General features: G+C 36.8%; 1 protein-coding gene across 5 annotated transcripts in view; it reads right to left on the minus strand.

Moving 5' to 3' along the window:
• Positions 1-23,197, minus strand: part of CDC42BPA (CDC42 binding protein kinase alpha) — a 182,944-nt gene that overhangs the window by 125,691 nt on the left and 34,056 nt on the right. The gene's annotated exons all lie outside the window — the stretch shown is intronic.

Raw genomic sequence — 23,197 nt, forward strand, 5'->3', positions numbered from 1 at the left:
AAAATGGTGATGAATGGTAAGTGGAAGGGTAATATTGGCCTATACAATGTATTACACAATGTTTTTGAAAACTACTTTTTCAATATAGGGAACACTTAACAGTCAATTCTTGGCTTTCAGAAGAAAGAGCAGCTGCACTCAAGACATTATTAACAGTTTAAAAAAAAAAACAATGTATTTTCAAGTTAAGCTTCATTTCCCTCTTCTTTTCCCCCTCATTTTTAACATATTTGAAAGCAGTAAGCAAAATAATGTATTGTATTCCAGACAGGTAAAACCCCAGCACTGTTTGCAGTGAAACAGTCTCAGGAGTACTATTCCTCTCTTTCAGCCCCATTTAGCACTACAATTAACCAGTCCTGGTTCATTAATATGTTCTCTCTGCATACATGCAAAACATCCAAGTTATTGATAACTTTACATCAAAACATGTACAGCACAACCCTTGGTAAAAAAAGAAAAAAAAAATTAAAACTTGAAGCAATTTAGCAGGAAAAGGAGTTCTTTATAAAATCAATGTTTTAAAGCCATGTTCAATACTCCACACAAAGGAAATCCTATTACTAAAACAGTTACTTCAGTAAATATGGTTCATATGAGAAGGTTGTATAATCAGGATTGGGATGGGTCTCAGAAACACAATTTCTGGCTCAAAGGCAGTCTAGCTCAATGATCCCAAACAAGCAACCTGATTTCACATCTATGAAAAGGAGACAGTATTTTTGTAACAGACAAGGCACTAACCATCACATTCCTGAATCACAAAAACCCCCAAAAAGTTGTAAAGTTGTCATTTTACAAGGCCCATAAAAACCTTATTAGCTTATGCTTTCAGGGTACAGGGGCCCATCTCTGTCCATTTCTCTCTCTACAGAGGCTGATGGAGTCAGTGCAGCTTTATTTGCAGGAAGAGTTGTAACAGGCATCATATTGCAGAACAATTTGTTCAGAATAACATTTCTAAACAGAAATGGGGAACTGTTTTCAAAAGCTCTAAAAGCCAATGATCCTAAGTAAGAAGCAAGTTAAATAAACCTAGACACATGTAAGAAACCAAATTTGGGTTCTCCTAGAATTCAGTATTTTCTCTTTCTAATGTTATGAAATAACCCTACTAAAACCCTGTAATTCAATTTTGAACTTTAATGTTAATCATGCAGCTCTTCAAGACAACTACAGCATCCTTGTCCAAAAGCCCACTGACTTCTGCTCAGCAAAGCAATCTCATAAACTGAGTCAAGACAAGCTACCCCCCAGAAAACGTTTTCATCCTACTCTTTCAAGCAGCTTTCTAAACCACATCTGAACAACAATGATGCAAAAATGCAGGGATTTGTTTACAGCACAACTCTACTAACATTGTGGTACAAGAAATTAAACCCTTTAAAAATTTCAGTAGTTCCAAAGTCTGAACCTGGTCTCTCAGATACCAGGAATCAATTCTCTCCCAAGAATTACATCTGTTCCAACTACAGGAACATCAGCTTATGATTAAAAAACTCAGCATTAGGTCCAAATAATAAAGATGCAGCCATATAACACTGAGATTTTCAATGCAATGCTACTTTTGCTTAACATTTATATTATAACTTTATTCAAAATACTGAATTTCAAAATTAAAATACAGGTTTAATATTACATTTTAAGTACTGCTAAAATGAAATTTAAAGTGAGATTCCCTAAACTTTCAAAAATATTTTATTCCTTACAAGAAAGGTCTTGCAGCAGAAAAAGTAATAAGAAAATGTACTGCCTTACTTGGACAGCCTGAGCTGTGCTACACTAAGTGACTGAATACAAACATTATACTACTGATGAATACTACTGAACAAATTAAAACAAGCCATTAGAGCCTTTTAACTTGAAAAACAACTGATTGAAAACAAACATGCAGTTCTCAACTTCAACATTTTTTGACCATTATAGGGCTGGCTAGAGTACAAGGCAGCATTTCTTGCTAACAAGCAACAGCATAGCTGTTTAAACCACAAAGCTCTTCCTCACTTTATATTGCAAGGAAAGGCCTGTCATTCTTTAATTATTGCATTCTGAAATCTTCCAGGGTTCCCATAGGGACTCTGGAAAAATAAACATCACTATAACTACTTCAATAAAATAAAGATGACAAAAATAGGTTTGGAGTAGGTTAAATGATTTGTAGCATCAGCATTAGTGGAAAAGTTTGTAAAAACCTCCCTCCTCTGTAACTTTTTTATCACCTCTAGCAGAGATGTCAATGTAGAGCCAAGCAGCTTTTGGAAGAAAGATAGACCCCCAGAAAAAGAAGAAAAAAAAAAAAAAAAGGAAGAATTGCCCTAGGAATGTGCTCCAAATAGCTTGTTCCAAAAAAGGTCAATTTGCTTTATCATCAACGTTGTTTGTCTGCTGTGCAAACATCTGCTGCTCTTGTGGAAACAGCAATGTTAAGTATAGAAAACTTGGCCTGGCTGGGGTCTTGGAAGGCTTCTCTTCAGACAGCATTTCATGCATGCAGCTTTCCAGACTAGAAGGTTAACAGGCAGACCTTCTGCAACCAGTTTGGAAATGTCCTACAAGCCTTATAGACAGAGCAAACAGCCAGGCCAGGGAATGCTTTTCAAAACAGTGTGCTTCAAGGGGTCCCTGAAAAGCAGATTTTCAGGAATACAGCCCTCACTTACACCACTGTCTCCCTAAATAGAATCAGCACAAAGTTAACAGAAAACAATACCCTCCTTTTCTGCAGAAGCTGCAGTTTCCTTCATGGTTGATATGAGAGTGACACACTTTTTTTACAGATTTTTGAGAGCAAGAGGCAGTATGGACATTTCGTTTGGTGCTGCATTCAGCCTACAGAAACACACAGGGGCACAGCTGATTTTTTCCACACGCACATCCCTTTTCAAAGTTGCTAGCCATGTGTGATACAGATTAAGGAGCAGCAGTTTGCTGTGCCAAAGAGAACTCTTTCTCCTCCAAACGAGGGGTAAGTGTGGGCAGCCTGGCCACTGCCTCCTCCTGCTGGTTTTCAGCTCAGCAAGAACTGGAAGTTCATTATATAAATCTTTCCAGTATGTTCCCTATGACCACATGTTGACAAGTCACACACAATGTTCATGGAGACAGCTGCTCTGAAAAATACTCTATGTTATCAATCTCTGTGGAGGAGATGGAGAGATAAGACTTGACCTATAAAATCTATTCTGTGAAAACATTTGGCCACTCCACCTGGCCAGTACTTCCGATCTCACCCTGCCTGGGAAAACTGTGCTACCACCCTCTTGGCAAGATTCCTTGCACTTATTCAATCAATTACACATGGCAAGGAAAAACAATCTCCCAATTCACCCTCAGGGCAACCAGTGCACTGATGGAGTAAGCTAAGCTGAGTTTTTAAACAAGATGAACCTGCCATGACTATTCTTTTATTTAAGTTTATATGGGTCTTTCCCTACATTTCATGCTCTAGCCATTCATTTCATTTACGCCTATAATGCATACAAACAATAAAATTCAGGAAAAGGAGAATACTACAAGTGTTAGAAATTTAGATTTTTTTTCTGGTTAAAAATTTAACCAGAGCTCCAGCAGAAGTAACATGTTAAGCACATAGAAAAACACTCAGGAGTCTAGTTGCCAAGCCAGGCATGCAGAGGAACATATGTTCTACCCCCTGGCCCTGGAAAAGCAGGATTTTGTTATAATTACAACAATCAGCCAGCAGAAGAGAGGCAAACAATGGGCTCTGCAGTAGTGACACTGAGCTTCAACAGTCTGTATATCACATTTACAGTGGGGAAGCAGTTATTAGCATTCGTTACAGCCTATTTAATACTAAGGGGGAGTTATCTTTTAAACTCTTGAAAATAAAAGTCCACATTTTCCAAAGAGCTGACACAGGGATGGCAGTGACATGGTTGATAGACCAATGCAGTTTAGTATTAGGATTACACCAAATGACATCAAAATAGTAAAACAGCTGTACTGGATGCTTTATTAGTGAAGTTAGTCTCATGCTCCTGCCTCGCTCACTCTCCATCCAGCTCTAAGTTTCTGTCTGCAGAGCTTGGGCAGGGCTAGCCCTGGTTTTTCCAGGCTAACCTGCTCACAGGTTCCTGCTTCTCCCTCACGTGCCAGTGTCCCTTTCCCTCTCCAGCACAGCACTGAAGGGAACTAGGGCTGCTGCAGGCATGGGCTGAAATTGAACACAAGTGAGATGAAGATCATGTTGATTGTTAAAGGAAGTGCAGCAGACCTGGAGCAGCAATCGGGAATGTGTCCCCATGACCAATTTAAACAGAAAACAAAACAGGGCAGTGTTCAGGAATTCCTCTTGGTGCCTCACTGATGCTGTATTTGCTATTGGATAGACAAGCTGGCTAACTCTGCTGGGACCGTACCCTTGACTGCCAGGTTGCAGTAAGGCACCCATATCTTACTTCCCAAATCACAAAACGTGCTTCCTTAGTGATCCAGGCATCCCACAGCAAACCCAGCTTTCTGCCCACTGCACTGTTCAATGTCAAATGCCATATCAAGCCAAAGGTATAGAAATTAAAAACTGCATCCACCAGAATTGTCAACAACAATGGTGGAAGTTCACTCTGAAGAAAATAGATTGGGAAAGAAAACAATCACCATGGGCAACTAGTCGCTTGCCACTTCAAGACAAAAACCCCTTTGCTTCACTAGTTAAAAGTATTTATTAAAATCAATACAGAGCTTCCCCATGTAAATGAGAAAAAACAAATAATCTAAGAGATTGTAATTTAACTGAATACCAGAAGGCTCTAGTTCTTCCTAGTGCTGTCTTTGGGGTGAAAACCCCCCAAAACTCAACCACTCCAAACCCAAAGCAGAACAATAAATGGACAGCTCTGTTTTTGAAGTGTTCTGCAGTTTTGAAATTTCCTGAAAGGAACTTAGCAAGCATTCCTACTTTACAGGCTTGATCCAAACCTAAAGTATTTTTTTCCCATTGGCTTCTATCAGCTGTGATTATAAAATGTGTAAATACCATTTCTGAGTTAAGACAGACTATATTCAAAGCATTCAAATAACTCCAGAAAGGAGGTGTGAGAGAAAACCACTCCCAAAATAAACAGTATTTCTCGAAACAAAGGGGAAGTAACTGACAATGAGCAAGGCAGAGCTGCTTAAAGAATAATCTGAGAGGAGATGGAAAAGAAATCTCTCCTCTCCACCCACCTAAGGTTGGCAGAACAGCCAAGAAGGCTTTGTTGCACTTTCTGCCAACTCTCTGGAGGAAATCAGGGTGAAACACTGGAGTCAACAGCGATAGCAGTTGAACCACAGAACATTAGTCAAGACAATGAAAGAAAAAAAAAAAGCCACAAATACCCTTCTCGGTTTTAACAGCTAAGATTCAGTTTTCACTCCCTCAGAACATTTTTAACATGTTTTCCCTGATGAACATTTAAGTGCCAGCATCTCTAAGTACGAGTTAAGAATCTGGCATTTTCCCGGAATGAAAAGCATGTCCACAAATTCCTGTACTATGGTATAGACAGACACAATATTCTGGATCCTACAGTGTTAGCATCAAGGTCAAGTAGAGACCATCCAGACATCTTTGGTTACAGCTACCACAAAATATTCTTCAACGGGAACTTTAAAATCAGGGAGAAAAATAAAATACCTTTCCCAAACATACTAGAGTAGTTCTGGTTTTTCCTTCCCCAGACTCAGACGAAAAATAATCCCTGTATTCATGAAACACCCACTGCATATCTGGACAATACTTCCATACCACATCAAGATATAGCCATTATTTTTTTATATTACCATTCTTTCTCATCCCAAGAATTTCAGTAAATCACCCTATGTTTAAATATTATTATACGAGCAACAAAGTGAAATATTGAACTTTAATTAAACCTGCTGTGGATTGGAATTCTAAAGCAAAACTTAACTGGCTGTGCTGCAAGACTCCTGTTCCACCTATTAAAAGGGAGTAGAAACACTCTGGGAGCAAATCAAGAGCAGACAGGAAGAAAGTTTTGTTGTATTTAAAAACCTTGAAAGGCCAAAACAAAAGAGAAGGAAGAAGGTGACCTTACACTTCATAAAGCAGAACACTGCTTTGACTCTGTCCCTCAAGCTGTCCCAGCATTGCAAACAAGTCAATTAAAATCACACTTCCGAGAGTCAAGCTTAAACTTCACATTCCCCAATGACTGACAAATAACTCAGTATGCTGGTGTTTGACTGCCAAAAAATGCTGGACATTTCAGCTTAAATAAAATCAATCAGAGCTGTGTTTAGAATTTAAATTATCCGAAAAATCAAAATAAATCAGGTATCAAAAATGAGTACTTTAAGGAGAACCCTTAGTTCTTTGAAGCATTATTTTATCATGGGAAGCAGATATAACACCTTCTAGTCTGACTAGACTCTGGAAAAAGAGCTGTTTGTGGAACACTGTGTGTTGATGAGTATCAGAGAATAAAATCAAACATTGTGCAATAAACAGAGCACGCAACCACACTTCAGTGAGGGAGGAGGAAAAAAGAAAAGGGAAGAATATATCAATTAACAGCACTCCACTCTGAAGACCAGCTGCTGTTATAACCACAGCTAAGTCCTGAAACATGTATTCTCTCAAAGCAGTTGTGGAAGTATCAATAATTTCATGATTTCCTTTATTCTGCATTTGTTTTTGCAGCCCTCGTTAAAGAGTTCAATATGTATTTAATTTGTAATTAATATAATCCTCTCAATTAAAATACAGAAATGAACCCTCTCTTGAAATTCTGGTGCATGCTGTACTAACATAGAAATGTTTTAGCCAAAGAAAGCCAGCAACTTTAGTCCACTGAGTCCCCTGCTCAGCTTCCCAGGTATTTCCCAGCACTGCAGAAGTCTCCATTTCTGAAGCTACAGAAAGGATTTTAAGGGATACTGCCTTACACTCCATTCCCTTGCCTCCCTTTCACCTCAGAATTTTAATTAAAAGAAAATATCTGTATAAAGCAAATATACTGAGGTCAGACATTTGATTTTTTTTGCTGATACTGAGAGTCTTAATGCATCTTACATAAGCAACTAACATCACAAATTTTTGCTTTTGAGAAGAAAAAAAAGCTGTAAGAGCTCTGTAAAACTTAAAGCACTGTAAATCTTTTTTAATTAGTTAAACGATACACTCTAATCCTTGTGAGAAGGGGAAGGAGCAGACTCTCCACAAACTTTCCTTCTCTAAAATGACTCATTTGTGTAGCCATATATTCTTAGCCAACACTTAGACCTAGAACTTGTCAAAATGCACACCTGTCAAGTCCCACGCAGCACACAAATCATTTGAGTCCTGTCTCTCACTCCTCCACTGTGGTGTTTTCCCCCCTAAATTCTCTGCACATTCCTGCAGACAGTTCCCACCAAGCTGCAAGGGGCTCAGCAGAAGGACAGTAATGCAGCCAAACCCAAAACAGCAGGCAAACTCCTCTGCAGGATGTCACTGGCAGTATCAGCATATGTACCAATGTACCTTGTTTCCTCATTAAGAGCATGGCATAACCTGCTCACAAAGCACTTCATACACTGCAGGTTTCACTGACACTTGTTTGTATTTGCATTGCAGCACAGCTCAAAAGCCCCAAGTAGAGCTAGAGAACTTGTACAAATGCACAGAATTACACTCCTATTTCAGTCTTTATAGAGAATATTTGAAATGAAAATGTTATATGAAATCCTGAATTTATGACATTAAACTGAATTTCAATTATTAAAATAAAGTTAAAATTCAGAAAAGCAAAACCAACTTCAATATAATGTATGTCAAATGGAAATATTAAAAACTATACTGAGTAGGAACTTGGTGTTGTGGGAAGGAATTTTGCCTAGATTAAAATAAGATTCATCTCCACAACTGCTTTTCATTGAAATTTCGAGTTCTCTGTCACAAAAGAAGAAAAAACACCTTCCCTATGTCCACAGAAATTCTTTCACCTATACCTCACACCATTTTAAATGCCACCACCCTGTATTATTTGTACTGTAAGAACTGCAAACTACTCATTTGCTCGCTCCTTGTACTTCAAGCTAGGTAATCCAACTGAACAGGTACATTATTGTCTGGTTCTTTTGCATTGACACAAGGAAAAAAAAGACTGTAATTCCAAATTAATGTTTCAAGAACTGTTCTCAGTTTTGTAATATTTCAGGGAGTTATGGCGTCCCTTTATTAAAGCAGCCCTTTATTAAAGAAACCCCACTCCTTAAAGGTCTCCAAAGATCTTCAAAATTCAGCACTCTACCAGAGTTACCTTAAAACTAGTGCAACTAAAATAAAAAAATAATTAATTATTTGAAAGTTCAGTACCATTAGGATGCAAATTGCCTGTAATAAACTTGATTTGGCCCACTTGAGAATAAAGACCATATCATAAAGCTTAAGTACCTAACTGTGCACCAGATCCGGCACTCTATTTCTCAGCTACAATCATCTCCCCTTTCTTCCTGATTAAGTGATCACTGTAAAATATTGCTGATTAAGATATTTTTATTTTGACCGCACTTCACCTCATGGCAATTTTAATAATTTTATCTTCAATGCAGCTGAATCACTAAAACCTGTTGCTACTGCAAAGAAGACAAATACATTTCTGAGTATCTGCAACCAATCTATAGTAAACATTTTCTATAAGCAGGAAGTTCCTACATAAAGCACATTTGTCTGTGAGCACACATGCAGGTGTCAAGAGATTGCTTTGATCCACACCTTCTTTGTATCACCAAGGTTGCAGTAAAGAATAATTCTGGAACCCACAGGATGGATTTAATTATTAATAAAACCAAAGAGAAACTTGTGCTTATTTTTCAGCAGGTATCTTGGTTCTGGTTTTAGGCATCTTTAATGCTTATATTACATAATAAACACATAAAATGTTTTCAAAACACCCTTTCAGAACATATGGTTTCAAATTGTCCCTTTAAAATTCCTAATAAATCAAGTGAAGGGATTCACTAACAGTGCACTTGAACTGACTTTTGTGCTTCTGAGGACATCACTTATTTCAGTATCCCTGTCAATGACAAGTCAGAAATAAGAAAGACCTCAAATCCATGAACTCTTATATGCACATATTTGCAAAGCTGAGCCTGAATGAAGAGCCATCATTCTTTATAAGAAGATACAAATATTTGGTTTTATTTATCATCTTAAGAGCAAAAGAGGAGGCCACAATTAACAATCTTTCTGTAGAAGATTGATTGGTTCAGTTTCAAACTATAAACAAACCAAAGAGAACAATTAGGCTCAATACAAACTGTTCTTCATCTTCAAATTCTAGACATATTTTCAAAATTTGTAAGCCTTTTTCCCTAAACACATACATGAAAGATGTTCTTATATGAATCTGATATACTGGAGAAAAAATGTTTTGCAAGTTGTGATCCTAAACACATAAAATATCCACTGAGTTCTGAAAATTCTTTGAATGCTTTTACCCAAGTTTTATCTCAAAAGTCTTGTTTACTAGAAACTTAAAAGGAAAAGTCATGGCAAGACATAGCACACACAAACAAGTTTGAGATAAGAAATGGGATAATACGGAAGTTGGATACATTTTCAGAAGAGTAAAGAAAACAAATTCTTTAATTTTTAAAAAACAGAAGCATTTTTAAGGAGAGAATCATTCAGTTACCTCAATAAATCAACCTCAGAAGAAGGTAATACTCAAAAATTTTAGTTAGTAATTGTAATGTAATTTTTAAAAATTATCAATCTGGATACTTCATAAAAATACTCAAATGGAAACTGCACTGTAATAAAAATAGATTCCTGGGAATAAGACATTTTGCAAATATACATCATAATTAAGTAAGTAAAATGAATGCTAGAAATTCACTACTGTTCACTCTGAGATTAGTTTAGAAGAGGTTAAGTCTATGAAAAAAGTACTTGCAGGGATGTGAATTCATTTTTACAAATGTCTTGTTCCACAGACCACAAAGGAGCAAGTTAAGAAGTAGTTCACAGTAAAATGTAAGCTAACAAATGTTTATTTTTGGTATGGATAATTTATGTTCCATATGATATGACAAAACCCATTTTGTTAATTTTTTCATAATCTTTCCCTGCTCAGCAAGAGTTCTCAGTTCAAACACCTGGTCATGACATCTCTTCTTCCTCTAGACTTGAGCAACATAATAAAGTAGTGAAAGCTTAACAACAATGTGAAAGATAGTCAAAACATTCTCCAAATTCTGTGAATTTTCAATACTCTTCCACGTGAAAACAATATTTTTACACCCTTTTTGCCAGTTGGGTCTAGTCCCAGGTCAAAGCTAGATTACTTGCATTATAACTCAGTGCACTCCCTACCCATCACCAAAACCATGAGAAGTGTAACATTTCCCTTCCCACAGTCTGAATGCTGGGGTTTTTTTTCTGATCTCAAATCCTTAACAAAGTGTGGCAACTCCTGCCCTCATTAACACCTATTTTCAGATTGTTAGTCTGTATTTACTCAGAACTTACCACAAAATATTCCTAATAGTTTAGCTTGGTTTCACAATACTGCTTACAAAAAAAAAAATTTAAAAAAAAGTTAAGTTGCTCTTTAGTAAATAAAACTGATTTCTGAAACTAATGTCAAACATAAGTGGAAAATGAGCATTCAAATGAAATACATGCAAGAATTACAAATGCATTTCCCCCCAGTCTGACTGAAATCATACACAATTTACATAATTCCCATCTATACACTGCCAACTTTCTACTCTATATTAATATTTCCTTCCACTCAAATCTTTCTCTATTTATCCTAAAAATGTAATATACAACTGACTGTTTGAATATTATCAGTTTATCTCAAAGAGCATTCAAAAACTATCTGTACAGTAAAAAACACCTGGAAAACTTGAATTCAGTCCGGATATGGTAACTACAGTAAACTACTTCAGCAAATATTCATTCAGAGGAAATGGGCTGCTTATCTAGCTGCCAAAATGGAAAGGGCTCTTTCATACAATAAGGTATTTTGGGATTATTCTCTTGCTGTTTTTCAAATAATGATGGCATATAAATTAAAAAAATTATATCCAGCAGCAAATGAAAGGCTGGTGTTTACAATAGCAATTGTGTACAGAGAAAAAAAAAACAAAAACAGAAGGGAAGAATGCAGTCCTTACAAAGACCTGTAACAGAGGTGGTATTCAGAAACATTTGGGGTTCATCTTCTAGATTCACAACTGCACTCAGACAAATGTGGGTTTATAATTAAATTAGCAATTTTGACTAAGCATCATCACCACAGGAAGGTGATACAGACTGGAAACAAGCATCACTCCTGCAGTCACAGCATGTGTGTCTGCACCCAGGTGTCCTCATACCTTCTACCCTTCACCGGACTTGAATCAGATATGACTCAGTGGAAGATGTTGCAAAGACAATTCACTTTCTGCACACTCTGCAAAGGCAGGTGGGTGGCAGGAGAGACTCCTAAACTCACACAGCCTACAACAGCATCCCTCTTACTCCCCAATTCCAAGGGAACACCCTGGGAACCAGCCTCAAGGGTGGGAGCAGACATCTGCCCACACAGGTGCTGTAATTGTGACAAACCCTTTAACTCAAGGACTCCAGTCAAGCACAAGGCACCATTAACAAAAAAAAAAAATCAAGTTTTATTATTCACTTCTGCTCATAGAATTGTTTCTGAGGGTTTGTTCTGTTCCTGTTTTCTGGGGGTTTTATAAACAAGAGTCTGTGCCCAGACTCTTAGGGGAAACTGCATGAATACTGAGCATTCCCTTCACATCTTTTAGCAAACAGATAAATACACAAATATTTTGCATAAAGTTTGGACAACTCCAAAGGTCACAACTTTTCTGATTTACTATTTCTTCTGACATACATATATAGAAAAGATGATTCACAGGAAAGTGAGATCTCACTCTATAAAGCTGAGAAATCTTTTTCTAGAAACCTGACATCCACAGAGTATTTCTGGAAAAAGGAAAATGATTTAATACACAATAATTTTAGAAATTACTGCAATGGGTTTTCAACATGTCTTGGGCCCAAATCCTCAGAGGAATGCAAACATTTAACTTCTATTGAAATCAACCAGACACCTATAACTGCATAACTGTGAACTCCCCATGCAAACTGCCAACTTCAGACACCAGAGAACTGCAGAGCTGTGAAATTTAACTGTGTGCACAAGGGCTCATTACAAAAGAAAGGAAAAGAAAGGACACTTCAGAGAATGGGAATCAAGTATTCCCTTGCACACTAGAAAGATGTCCAAGTCCATAAAAAGGGTGTACTGAATATACACAACACCCTCAACCTCCTCACTTCTTTTTTTGTTAGTACTTCATTCCAATTTTTACTTAATTTTCTCAGAGGGATAGACAAAACTGTGATGACAGGGAGCATCTTAGTATGATATATCTTAAGAAATATTCAATACATTAATTTTCTTGTTTTTGTGATTGTTTCCTGATTTAATAAAACTGGTATTTATACACATTTAACTACAAAGGTCTCACCTTCCAATGATATCATAATTTGAACTTTATATATATAAAGATCACATATTAGAGTGAGTTTAGTTGTGTATGCTAACAATTACTACTTCTTCATGTTTTGCTTCTGTGAAATCACCTGGAGCTAAGTTTAAGATGAAATTACTTTCCTATTGTTTCTGAGTATTTCCAAGTACATCTCTCATAGCTTTTCATCAAACATTAACTTACCCACCTAACTTACAATGAAGTTGCTGGGATCTTCAATACCAGAACTCATCCAAAAACAAACTTCCCCAGACGGCTTCTAAAAGCCTTGCAAAAGTTCTTTCTACTGGAGTCAAGTACTGCATGTTCTAGCCATTTTGGGTTTTTCCCAGCTGGGATCTTTTGTCCCCTCCCTGTGGTTTCTGCTTCACCCATGGCACAGTGCTCCCCCTCTATGCGTTAATCCACAAAGCACGATATTCATCGTGGAGATAAATCTTACTGCTTGCTCCCTTATAAATTTCAAATAATGAACCTCTCAGAATTATTTCAAACATCAACAGAATGTCTGGCTCAACACTACAGCTAATGTAAATCAACTACTTCTGTGCGAGAAAGAATGGAAAATGTATTTGTTTTAACCCAATACTAGCACTTGATTTAATTCATGCTCAAAGATGATTGCACCAATATAATCACAGTAAATATAAAACCTGCAGAGATTAACTTTTCATCTACACTGTGTTAATGTAGTTCTTTACAAACCTCAGGGCAAATGGATGCCTTTTCCTTAATATTTTTCTGGATCTCAAGAAGAATCCAGCTAGAGCTGGAAAAACTGTGACTGTCAGTAATTTGGGCTGTTAGTCATTGAAAAAGACAACACTTGCTTTAGCTTCTCCTCACTCTTACCAGTTGGCAGTACAACTTGCCCAGGCTCCATCTGTTAAGATAAGAGCTCATGCTGCAGTGTTTTCCTCAGTTACAACTATTTAAGTACATTTTAGAACAAATGTGAATTCAATATTTGAAAAAGTTACTGGACTGACAAGTACTTGCTGTCTGAAATAAGGGCAGAGCAGGTTTCCCACAATGCACTGACCAGTGCCTGATCTGAGTGACACTCCTACAGATACAGGCATTTCAGCCTTCTGGGCTCAACTAAATCACAAATACTTCAGCTGATGCTAATAAAAAGATTAAATAAACAAGAAAATGCATTAGATACACTTCAGTCAGCAAGGCCTAATGAAATTTACTCCCAAGAGCTTGAGGAAGTAAGGAAAATAATTTTTGACTCATTAGATATTCTAGTCAAGAACACAGAGAATGAACACGGCTCTAGAAGATCTAAAATGAACCACATAAAAAGGACTTTTCATTTTTGTAAAATCTAAATTCTACACTCAAATCCACCTCCTGAATATATCTGTCCTGCTGCCTGAAAGCACAGTGGCAGAATTCAAGCCTGACAGATGAGTGCCACTGCAGGATGTCAACAGATTACTGAAATTAGAAGTCTAATCACCAGGGGACTAAAAAATGTACACTCTCCAGCTGAAAGTCAACCTATTAACTTCCAACCGTGTACAGTGAAGAATACTGAGTGGGCTGAAATTTGCTTACTGGGAGCTGAATTCCAGTAATCAAACAGGCTCCTGAACACAAAAAGGAAGGAACAGCGACAAGGAAATTAGGATATAAGGTAAGGGAAGTAGTTACAACCAAGCCTGCTCCTCCATCTATCCACTTTTCATGATTGCCCTTAGATAATATAGAGAACAGTCTATGTTAACTGAGCTATTAAAAATTTATTTTTATACATACATATATATATATATATATATATATATGTGTGTGTGTGTGTGTGTGTACCCACACATACATACATAAATATATTCCATACAAATATACATATATTCTGCTAAATGGAAATTTCCATAAGAAAGGCATGCCTATAGGTAACACCAAGTCTCTTAGACCAATTCCTTACCTCCAAACAAATCTCAACAAAAAGGATCACAAAGGGAGTAAAAAATATTCAAATTTAGATGCTTTCTTGAGTGGCACCATCTGTTTTCTATGGGAGATGAAGGGAATAGCTTGAAACCACCCAGGTATCTATTGGAGGGACAACACAGCAGAGCATAAGCAATCTAGGAGGATGCTGGAATGAGCTGATAATAACTTACTTCTTACTTACAGCCAACACCTTTTTCTGACCAAGAAGGAGGGGCTGGTCAGGAATGTGAAAATCAATGGAATCCTTGGCTGCAGGGATCATGAAATAGTGGTATTTGAGATCCTTTAAACAGTGTATGAATACTTTTTAAATAATAAAAAACTCCAATGCCTTCTTCCGAAATGCTCCTTTCTCTCACAAAAGCACCTAAATTCCTATGGATCTACATTGCCAGATAAGATATTTATACATGAGTTACAGAACCCTATGCTAGAAAAGTAATAAGGAAATTAAAAAAAAATCTCAAAACAAAACACAACAAAATAACAGATGTCTCAACAGATGAAGGCAGCAGTCAAGGAAGTCCTCTGCTTTTTAAGGCCCCAGTTGAACCCAAGAACAGTGAAGGCAATTTTGAAGCACTCCAAACAGACTTCATCCCTCAGCCTGTACTGTGGTCAGGAAGCATAGACACATCCAAATTCTTGTGGCCCACACTCAGGAGATATGAGAGCATCATCAGAAGAAATCAAAGAAAACCAACACCCAACCAATGTATTCCAACACCTGGCCTCAAACCCAGCAGACAACAGCAGCCCTGATGTGCTGACAAAACATGAAAAAATTCTTCTGTGCCCAGTGTTACAACTGCTGTTCTCTTCAGCAGATGCCATTCCTGTGTTTCCACACCAGGTGGGAAATATGGCTTACCTGCTGCAAAGCTACAGAAGAGATGAACTGAAAGAAAAATATCAGATTTTAGAATTTGGTGGGGTTTCTCTAAATACAGGCTTAGGTGGAAGATGGAAATTTAAGCAGAAGGTACCAAAGACAACAGGATCACAACTAACAACCAGAATCCCATGCTATGTTGAGTCCAACTTTTAGAAGAATATAAGACAGATAATTCAGACTACATCCTTTGGGCTATAAAGCAACAATGGACATTGCCATTGTCTGTACAACTGCAAACAAGCTTACTGTATCTGAAAGAAATAATTTTAGTATCTACTTCGTGTACTTTTCTTAGATTTAAAACCAGTCTGTAAGTTATATATTTTCTAGAAAGATTTTGAACTATTTATGAAAATATGACTGATTTAAATACCAAAGATTACAGATTTAAAGAAAATGTAAATGGAACTGCCCAGACAAAACATACAACAATTTCATAATTACAAGCAGTAAGTTTTATTTCATTCCAAAAACTGACCAGTACATTAGAGAATACTAAATAGTAAATCAACTTAAATGAACTTAGTGTACAAAAAGAAAATACTCCTCTATGTGATGGCTACAGTCTATGAAGATGGAAGGAACACTGTGAACATACCCTTATGCAGTTTCTCCTCAGAGACCATGAAATGTCTTCTGGCTTTGTTTTGTTTTGGGTCTTTTGCTGTTTTGTTGGGGTTTTTTAAAAAAAAATTATTTCAAAGAACTAAACTCTAACTTTCCTCTTTGAAAGACTGTGGTCATTGGAGCTTTGATAAAGTGCAAAGAGATTTAAAGGAAGCACTCATGCCTGATGTCACCAGGATGCCTTTGAGGGCATTTCCATATAGAATCTGTATGATCTGCCATTTTTCCCACTACCTAAAGCTGGGGAGAGAGAAGGAAGCATTACCATGAATCACTGGAGTTATGCAGGTTTATGTGGTGATTTGTTTCCCCAATTCTTTCCTTATCTAATATAGGCAGTAGATAAAAATCTCCCCTGAATCCTGCTTCTGTGCCTCCAGGAAAAGGAAGTCTTGCTTTGTTCCCCATCCCATAAGTCCTGAAGTACACGTGACAGAGAAAACAAATTTTTGCCCCATGAATAGTAATTTCTGTAATTGATCCAAGAAAAAAATATTTGGTGCTTAGTCAAAACTGCAAGCCATTTATCAACTCGCCCATGGGGAAAAGAATTATTTCCTGGCCAGTTTTATTTGAGAAATACTTCAAATGCCATATATACACATGCACTGGCACACAAATTTGTTGTCAAGATAACACACCTGAATTTTTCAGAAGCTGAGAGCAGGGTGGCAGCCAACATTCAGTTCTCACCTGATATTCTCAACAGAATCCCATGCATGAGGTTAAGCACAGCGTGTATGCAAATTTTGAACTATCTCTTCAAGATCACATTCTGACTTATGAAAATAACATATTGGAATAAGTGGATGGTTTAAAACATTTAAGTAAATAGATAATGGAGCAATTTAATAGAAAAAGTCTAGATGTTTTGCATTTTAAAATGACCTCATGACACCAAACAGCAAACCTATGTTGTAAGGGAAATCTTATGTATTTCTGCCTCACTGACAGCAGAGACTTTAACATATATATGTGTTGAGAAACAATGTAATTATATTCTTTTCCTGAAATCAAGAGTATATTCACCCAACTCAATTATTCACTGGCACAAATTCACAAGATAAAACACAAAGATACAATAAATGGGAAGAAAAAAATTTCCCATTGCAAAACATGATCCATCTCTGACAAAATGCATGTGGTCTTGTTGAGTTCATTACGTAAAAAAAAGGGATTTCTTCTTAAATTTTCTCATGTAACACATACACCAGTATCATCATGTCCTTCCATTCATGAAACAAGAACATTTCGCTCAATTTTTGAAACCTAAATAGCTAAAGACACCATAGAAACAAGCCAGCTATTATTTAATCAATAATAATAGGGGATTATTCATGACATGATGGCCGTATTTCCTTCCAGAGGAAATAGGAAAGCCATCTAAAAGAAGATTCAATTTCTTCATTTGCTTGCCACCTTCTTCCCTCTTAGGCAGCTCTTCTGCTACTCTCTCCTTTTCAAAGTCACCTTATTTTCTCTCTGGAAGTGCAAAACAGAACAAGGCTGGATAGCAACCAAGGTGGCAAATCTGTGAGTGCCCTGCTCTCCTGCCCTCCAGCCCCACATGGGCTGCTGCTGCTATTTATATCACTGTGTGCACACACAGTAAACACAGCTTTCAAATTCTGTTATGTTTAAAAAGGTCATAACCATTTCCTTGCTTCCAGCACAACTTCTAAAATAGCAGTACCTTCTTCACAACACAAATAATTAGAAATAACTACTTATCACATCCCCATTTACTCCGCTGATATGCATTTTAAAAGCCACTAGTCTAAAATCAGTCTCAAATTAAACATGCACTATGTTTTATGGCTCTTTTAGCATATTACCAAATATTCAGGATAGTCAATCCACCAATTAGGATTTTATTTACTTAAATCTTGATTAATTTTTTAATGTTTTAATCCATAACTCATTGCAGAGATCATAGAAGATAGAATAAAAAATAATAAATTTTAAAAGTATCAATTTAATCATTAAAGATACAAAAGATAATTAGATATCCATTTATTTTTATTATATGTTGTCATGAAGAGATATAATATGCAAAATTATGTACAAATGTAAATAAAGTGCTAGCACTCCTGTTAGAACACTATAACAATATAAATGCTTTTAGAACTGCTTATAAACAAAAGTTACCAAAAACAAAAGATGAAACACTGTATTTTCAATTGCCTTTTTTAAATTAACCTACTCTAATCTCAAATAAATATATTGTTAAAATACCCAAATTCACATGCTGTAAACCTTTTTACTTCAAAAAGAGTTCTCCCAGGACGCTCTCCCCAGCTACAACCTTGACACTATGGAGCTCCTCTTCTACAAAGGGTGAAATAAAGCAAGTGTCACCTCCAATGTAAAATACTCTGAAAAAAATTGCCTTCACAGCAGTAGCTTCCCCGTTCTCTTTCAAAGGTTCAAACCAATCTTGGCAACAGTGAGATTGCCCCTAAAAGAACACTTAAATATAATCTAAACCATCTTTTCCCAGTAGTGCCCCAAGCAACACTCCAGAACTTGGGTCCAGAAAAAAACCAACAACAAAAAAAAATACAACAAAAGGAGCCTCCACTAAGGAGTTAACCATTCCTCTATGGGAAATGTGTAAAACTGTAGCTTTTCCTGTCTATTAAATTCTGCTATTCTCTTCTAGGAAAAATGTAAAAATAATACAAATAATATACTTTTCTTGATCTGGAGGCAGTAAAAAGACCGTCATATTTTATGCTCAGCGTCACTCTAAAATAAAGATGGCAGAATTTCACATCTCTTCAGAAGCAGCTCATTCTCCATTTTTTTTTACTTCCTTTTATAGAATTAGCTGCCATCAAGTGAAATTTTATTTGGAAGGAATGTTGTATACTCCACACTTCTCTAGAATAACTTCTTTTGGCCTAAGGGAACTCAATGACAACAAATCCACACTTCCTAACAGTTGCAATACTCACACAAAATAATAATTTGTGAGCATATCAAGTATTACACAAGTCAACAATTGAAATACACTCTTTAGCTAAGAAGTTATTTTGCATCTGAGACAGCTTAGAACTCATACCTGCAGGAACACAACTACTTATGGGAGAGTTTTTCAGAACTCTACACGTTCAGATAACCAAAAGAGAACAAACACATCACTGAAAAACATGGAGACACCAACAGGTTTGGTAAAGAAATGAAGTTACCATTTAATGAAAAGCATCAAAATAAACTGGCTATTAAGATAATATCGATGAGCCAGAACACCTGGTTTTGCCCCATGTAAATTTGGAAGGTATCTGCCAGGAAATCACTACAGCAGTATACAAACCAGAGCCATCTGTATTTCGATTTCTGACCTACAGCATCAGACTAGCCCTAGCCATGAAGTCACATAATCATGTAAGAAAAGCCAGAAGCTGCTAGAAACTCAACCTGATAGTCTACATTCAGCTGTCTGTATACACCAGGTATTCAAGTCAGCATATACATAAAAGAGAATTTAGCTTTCTAGGTCTGTGTGTCTAAACCCTGAGTTTGGATACACATCCTGCAAGCGTATCTGAACTCAGGGTCTGTGTACACTGCACACAATGATGCAGAAATACATAAATGCATCAGCAGAAGTCATCAAGCCACCACAGCACAGCACAGAGCACATTCCCCACTAACACTAGTGAGGATGTTGTGCTAGGATGAATCTGTTTTCTCCTGACACCCATGTTGGATGGGGCTCTAAGCAACCTAGTCTAGTCAACAGCAGCTTCCATGCTGGGTTTTGAAATAAAGTGATCTTTAAAGTCCCTCACAAGGCAAACTCCTCTAAGATTCTATGGTCTGTTCCATCTTTGTAGCTCTTTTCAAAAATAGGCAGATCCTCCACAAATCTTTGCAAACTTCTCACTCTTAATATACAGGATTGATCACTATGCAAATATAGCTTCATTTTGTCCCACTTCTACCCTCACAATATTTTCATTTGACAATTATATTATTAGCTAGATTTGAACAAACTAATTTAAGCACCTGTTTTTTAAAACAGCCTGATTCAGTCAGGAGCTATTTACTGTTGTCAACCTGGGGCAAACAAAAAGTTTAACTAAACAGTTAATGTTTGCAATGTAAATTGCAGAAAATTGACTTAAGTGTTCTCCCTGCAAACAACAACTCGACCTTCCTATAGTGATCAGAAGTACATGTTCAGAACTGAGCAACATTTAAAAGAAATATAGGAAAGCTTCTGTTAAACCTCAAGACCACAGAAAACTCATTTTAAATACAGATACATCAAGGACTCAAATACTCAGATACATCAACTGCTCAAAAAGTGGCTTTAACTACTTGTTTCCTGGGGTTTCTTAATTATAATATGAATGACCCCATGAAAGAACACTTCCAATAGGATGTTATTCCTTGGTTATTGTGAGGACTTCTCAGCTTCCTTCCTGCACTCCACAAGATCTCATGATTAAAGTTGGGTGGTTGACCTGGAAAATTCTGTCTCATGTGATAAGACATTAGATTTCAAAAAAGACACAATAGCTAAGCACACAAGCCTTCTTTCAAAAAAACACAAAGAACACAGAACTCTTTTTGAATAGGCTTTATTGCTGTATTAATAGTTGAAATGCAGAGCAGTCGAGGGAGCAAAGCTCTCTTTTCCTCATTTGAACTCACTCAACTGGCACAGGATTTCTTTCCCACTCTCCCAATCCCTTGGGTCCCTACAAATCAAGACCAAAACAGGACCCAGCTGTCTCAGCTTGTTGTTCAAGCCCATTCAATTACAGCTGGAAGGCGGAATATTTCCTGGCACAACTTTCCTCTGGGATACTTACCCATGTGAACAAAACCTACAGACTGATCAGGTACATTCACCCACTGCTGGGTACTGGGCTTGTTAAATGTACTTCTACTCTCCAAAGGAAGTGCTTAAGTAGTTACTGCTTTAATTAAGCACTAACAAATGAATTAACATAAAAAACATGAACAGCAAAGAAACCACAATGATGTAGTTGTCCTGACCACCAATGAGAGGATCTTTCTGCCACTCAAAGCCCTGCAATCAGATTCTATAATCAAGATACAGATATTCCTTTTGACTATGCCAAGCTGGTGCTAAGCATGCACAAGATGAGCTGCTCTAAGAGAATGTGCATGCAAAGCAGTTGGGTTAAATTTGGGGATTCAGTGGGGAATATTTCTTAGAACTTCAAAAATGTTCTAACTTCTATGTAGTCTTCTGTCAGAGGATTTAAAAATATACAAATAAAAAATATCCAGTCACACATGCTCCAGGAGTAGTCATAAGAGTGCCATTCTTGTCTGTGAAAATACAAGAGAATACTAGCCAAGACCTCAAGCAAAGCAATAGCAATATATGAAAAATATTTCCATATACAGAGTAATTCCAGTTGCTTGAGTCAAAACAGAGGACAAAAATTAAATCCTTAGCACTTTACTCCTATTTAGACTGCTCTGAACACTCAGAAATGGAGCTGGGGATTGCCCTTACAAACATTTTTTTATTTATTTTTATTTTAGTCATGGACAAAAATTTTTGAAGGAAAGATATATTCATAAATTCACTTCCCCTCTTGCTTCCACCTGCTCCTGAGAGAAGTTTTCTAAGGCACACTACATTTTGGCCTCTCGACTGTGGGCACTGCAAAAGTTCACAAGTAACTGAAAGAAACTCATGGATATCACAAACTTAAACTTTCTGTAGTAAAGTCCACAGCTCCAGTAGAAATTCTTTGTAAGTCCAAAAAATAGAAAGTCACTACTAAAGGATACCAAATACTGCTTATATTATCCCTATAAATAAGGCTTTTCAAAAACTCTAATGAGACATTCAATTTACTGTCATTACTTTAAAATTCATTAAACACAATGCCCTGCTGAAATGCATGGCTTTGCAAAACACCAAAGCTTTCCCCCACACTCATTCAATATGTTAACCTCACAATGCTTTGTTAATGCATATTGATAATGGTAGCACAGCAGAAAAACAATGCTAGTCCTGACAACAGCATAAGTATTTGGTGCAATATCTCTAGAGGTGATCTCCTATAGAAGTTGATAACAGACATTCCCCAATTATCTTTCTAAAGTGCTCAGAATCAAGACAAAAAAACCCCAACAAAAACCAAACCAGTCAGGAAACCAAAATAATGAAGTGACAACATTGTCTAAACTGTCTACAGCCTATACACAGTAACTGACACCAGAAAAATACTATAATTGTATTGTAATAAACTACTACATACAACATTTTTGCCCTAAAAATTAAAACAAACCAAGAACATTTGAAATAGTTATGTTCAGAAATACTTCCTTTCCAGATACAGGCTGACATTAATGTTCAATTACAGTTTAAACATCATCTGTATTAACCAAAATATCCCATGCTTTCTTTGTGCCTAGTATCCACTTTACTTTTCAATTTCCTCTTTGAATACTGATCAGCTTTGTTAGCTTCTATGCTAATGAGGATATGTGAAAAAAATGAGCTGCACAATAGTGGAATCCAGCTCAGGAGATTCAGCTTTGCATTGACCTGTCAGTATCACTTTTACAGGACTAGTAAAGCTCTACCTGAGCTGCTCCAGCCACCTCAGAAGATCACTGATACAGAATCCAGTAACTCAGGATATAATTGATTTTCAAGCTGAAACCTGTCCTACAGATAAATTTGCTCTGTAACACAACTTTCAGTGCTGCTGTTAGGATGCCTAAATGACCTTCAAGCCATATGAGCTGTGCACAGTGGCCATACCATTTGCTCGGTTTACAAATAAGATTTTAACAAACCAAGACAAAATACGATTATTACTAAAGGAAATCAGCATTAAGCACATTACATTTGGTATCTCATTTCAATTATACTTAGTACCTCAGCAACATACTCCTTTAAAAGGCCTCAAGCAATGTATCATTTGAAATTATAATTTATGCATGTATACCCAGTAAGAAGCAAAAATTATTCATTAGCTCTGCAGCAGACAAAAAAAAAATCAAATTAGCTACACAGCTCTAAGTAAATAACAGCTGCAGTCTTTTAAGAAATGGTCAGCTGGTATTAAAATTAGAGATGAATGCTGCTCCTGCAGACCATAATGGGCATTACTCTTCAAAGGCTCCAGCAGCCATTGGATCAACAGTGAAAGAGATCCTCAGTTTTTCACCAGGGACACCTAATTGTCA

This window comes from Oenanthe melanoleuca, chromosome 3, assembly GCF_029582105.1.
Source record: "Oenanthe melanoleuca isolate GR-GAL-2019-014 chromosome 3, OMel1.0, whole genome shotgun sequence".
Lineage (NCBI taxonomy): Eukaryota > Metazoa > Chordata > Aves > Passeriformes > Muscicapidae > Oenanthe > Oenanthe melanoleuca.